Here is a 4546-nt window from a genome sequence, read left to right as displayed (position 1 = left end):
ATATGCACAAAAATTTTAAAACTTTTAATAAATAGAAAAAAGACATGATGCCATAAGGCCCAAGTTTTGTATTGAACCAAAGAATTATAATAGCAATTATAGCTATCATGATTATATGTTTACATTGAGAGACGTTGCTCTTAGCCGGAGTCTTTGTATAAAATGATATAGATTGAACATATGTTTACAATTTAAATTGTTACCCTTAAAGAGCCTGAATTCGTGCCATCTGCATTGACTCCCCATTATCTTATTGCTCAATGTGACAGTCCCTTGCCAGGTGCCATCTACATTAACTCCCTATTATCTTACCAAGCCTTGCCCCTTGGGTGACATCCAGTGCATATTTTGACTCTCATTTGACATAGGAGGTGATGACTCAGTATAGTTGCACCTACTAGTCTAATAATATATGATTATAATTGTCAATTGGCTTCTTGCCTAGTACCCAAATAAAATCCTTCAATGGACTTCAATACAAAGCTTTAATCATGGACATTCTTCATTTGTGCTGTCTCCTTCTACTTCCTCCATGGCGAGCATCCTTAAAAATTCGTGTATATGCAAAATACTTTGCTGTGGTATTTTTATTTTTCCTTCTACCTCATATCCCATGCGCTTCTTTGATTTCTTTGCCCTTGAATGCCAAGACACTATGATTGTCTCCGTCGAAACTTGTGAGACTGCTCCATCATTTGGGACCCACTCCTTCATTATACAATTAGTATACAATGTGTTGTTATCCATATTCTCCTTCCTGCCCTTTGGCTCATGCCATACCACTATAAATGTTGTAGCTCTCCCTTGATCATCTCTTTGCACATCAACTACTTTTGCAACCCAAAACTTCACAATGGCCATGAACCACAACAAAACAATCAACCTCTATATCTACTTGTGGCATAAACTCTCTCTTCTTTAGTCCACAATATGGACGAGGGAGTAATGATACAAATTCATTTTCAAAGACTGGAGCTGGGCGCAAATCGTTATGAACATTTAGCCACCCAAAATATATTGCATTCTTCCTTGACATCCTTTGAGCCTCGCATTCTCTCAAGGTCCTTTATTAATTTTCATGTCTTGTTAATTACAGTGGTAGTGTGTTCTCTCCAAGTAGGCTTCGAATCAGGATATCTCTGGAGCATTTCCTCTTTGTATATAATAAATGCTTTTAATCCTTCTATTTCACAGTTAGACCTCTCATTGAATTCTTGTATAGGAGCCCATGTTGGATACCTTTCCTTGCTGGGAATTGAAGTTAAGAGACTGTAAGGTTCTTCAGGTTCCCATTTTGTATCATGAGAATACTATTGCCATTGCATTATGGGTTTTTCATCTTTAAAAAAAAAATGAAAGTAGTGTGGATTGGTATGACCTGTCAATGCATCATCACCCGTTTGTATGAAAGGTAGAATGAAGCTCTTCTAATCATGCATTCTTTCGAGCCTCTCACATACTGTACTTTCCTTACGACCACCAACTTGCCTGACACATCTTCTTACCAAGTCATCTATTGTCTCCACATCCTTACATTTAAGCTCTCTTGAGACTGTGCTAAAAACGTGATCGATATCCTCATGTGTATGCCCAACATACAAAAATCCACATTCGACCTCATTAAAGATTCGATGAGCAACTAGCATGGAGCAGAATGCAAACATGAGTACATTCTTATTTTCTCGCCAGCCATTATCAGCTTGTATTCTCAAAGTCGGTGGTAAGCGACCTTTTTCTGCATGTACATTGCGAATTGCCTTCATAATAGATGTTACAACTTGATTGCTATCCTCGGGGGGGTCACTATGTATAAACCCTCTATATCACGTGCGTTCAAGGCCTCTATTTAAAATCCCTTATCTGTAAATTTTTTCACTAATAAAATGTACCCCTTTTCTATACAAATCTGTAAATTTTTTCCAAAACTATTTTAAATAGTCCCTTATGTATATTTATTTCTGTAAATTTTAGGAATAAAAAATATCCTTCTGTCGAACTCACGTGATAGGGTTACATATGATGAGTGACCCCCCCGAGTTGCTATCATGTAGATGCAAGGAATCAATCCATATATCTGCAAAAAACTTAATTCCATGCACTAGCACTCCACATATATGTGTCTTTAGAAAGTACTTTCCTTGTAATTTAGGTGGAGTGGCAACAAAATGAGGCAATGTTGTTATATTCTGATCCATGCCATCTATAATAAGGCACGTGTAGTCATCGGGATGCGTAATAGCTTGCTCCTTCCAAAATGCATATTTTTTTCTGGAATGTCGAATAAGGTCATGATGAGATTTTTTGTTTTTTTTGTATAATTCCCTTTGATTTGAACATGTTGCACTCTCAATCGCTCGCTTTAAATCATCACAGGCATTGCACTTTGACATTTTTTGCCTCTTTGGGATTTTAACATATCCAAAGTTCTTCTTCCAAAACGTATACAAAGTATGAGAAGATGCCACGGCATTTCCTCTTTGCCTTTGCTTTTCTACAATAGAGTTAAATACTTCAAGCTTTGTCAAGCCCATTGGAAGGTGCATTTCAGTGATCGCGTCACCGTTAGGGAGTTTGGTAGATATATGGGGTTGAGGTAAAGCATTTTCATGTATGAAGTCTTGCAAAATTGCTGCTGCACTGACAGTTGAGATTCTTGATTTGGACCTTCCTCTATTACCGTGAATGCTAAATTTGTTGCCGCCCTTTGCCTTGGTGACTAAATCCCAATATGTACCATGGGATAATCCAGTAATATTGCGATATGCCTTATTGCAAATCTTTTTTCCATTTACGAGAGGTTTTACCTTTTGTCTTGAACTTAGCCTTTTATTGCCATTCTGAAGAAAGCAAGAGAGACTTGTGACTTCGAAGTTATTCATTTCTTTTGCTTCCTCTTCTTTGCCACACGTGTCCTCTACATTCCCTGATGTCTGCAAGATCAATGAAGCGCATAGATCTTCGCTTGCAACATAGATATCCCAATGCATTTAACATGTTCTCCTCCTTCATTACTCTCTTCCTATTTGGTTGCTTTTGTGGATTTGCCTAGATTCATTTTCTCTTCATGCATATGTATGACCATTTTCGTTCCTCATGCACGTTGTTATCTATATTTATGCACTTCTTCTCCTCACATTTGTTTGTAACCAAGCATCCATGATTGGTTGTTGCATCCTTGGCCATATCACAATCAAAGTTAAATACTGAATGATCCTCTATTGATCTCATCCTAGTTTTTAACATACTCTTAGGACCATTCAATGAATTCAATATTCTACAAGAGTATTGAGAACCTTGAAACTCTTCCACTCCTGAGAGAACATCGCTCATTGGGACATCTTGCATGGCTTTCACAAATCCACAAGCTTGATTGACACCACGTTTGTTAATATGCATGAACTCATCCACACTTGACAAGACATCGCTATTGAAACCTTTGTCCTTCTCACTATGCAAGAATTCATCCACCCTAGATAAGGTTTCCCTTCTAAAATCATTTTGTTTCTCAGAACCAATGAACTCATCCACTTCAGATAAGATATCACGTCTATAATTGAGTACATTGAAATCATCCACGTTTGAAGTGATAGAGCTTGGCACATGGGCACGCTTTTTAGGTCCTTTGATATTGTAGTATACCTTGTCTTTATCATTGAAAACCACGTGCCTCTTTCTCATGTTTAAAAATTGCATGCTCCATCTCATATTCTTGCCTACCTCATAGTAGGGATCACATAAGGATGTTATGTTATCAACCATACCATCATCAGTGACTTTTAGAATCCTCATCTGTGCAAATGACCATTGCTCCACTTGTTCAAATCCCAATACTTCACCTTCTGCTACAGTCTTATTTGCAAATGATCTCATTTGCAAAATGTCCCCTATAGTAAAATCCAAGTGGTACACTTTGTATTCTTGATAATGTCTATTGCATAAGTCTCGTCTTTGTCCCATGCTATAAATGATTTGTTGGATGTATTGTAGGGCATAACATCTCCAAGTGTTTCCATATCTCCACATTTATACTTTAGCTCAACATGTGCGCTAAGAATCTTTGATATAGTAACTGCCACCTTATCTTCGCCAAGTCTTCGAAAGTGGCAAACTAAATTGGGATCACTATCATGGATTGTAGCAAATGCAACTACTTCTCTTTTGCTACATAAAATCACATCCATCCCTGGAACAAAATCTATACCCATCTCCTTTGTGAGAGTCCTTTGCAAGCAAGCAAGCTGCAGCAACAATTACATAAATATTAGTTTTTTTTTAATAATCTACTCATTTATTATAATTTTTAATTAGTACTTAATTTATTGGTGGGAGAAGTTATCCAATCAAGTACTCATCAGATGGACACACCACTTTGCATGCAACTCAATAACACCTACGTTGAGGTGCATGCAAAGTATTGTGCCCATCAGCTATGCTTTGCATGGTATATCACGCATTAAACACCGTTTGTGCCTCAGTGTCATACACAACCATTAAAAAACACACTTTCAGGTGTGTTATCCGACCAAGTGCTTATCGTATCGGTGTA

This window comes from Dipteris shenzhenensis, chromosome 20 (assembly GCF_047967505.1).
Source record: "Dipteris shenzhenensis isolate YYH24624 ecotype China chromosome 20, Dip_SZ_1.0, whole genome shotgun sequence".
In the NCBI taxonomy this organism is placed as follows: domain Eukaryota; kingdom Viridiplantae; phylum Streptophyta; class Polypodiopsida; order Gleicheniales; family Dipteridaceae; genus Dipteris; species Dipteris shenzhenensis.
The sequence above is the reverse complement of the archived record's forward strand: the minus strand, read 5'-3'. Positions refer to the sequence as shown.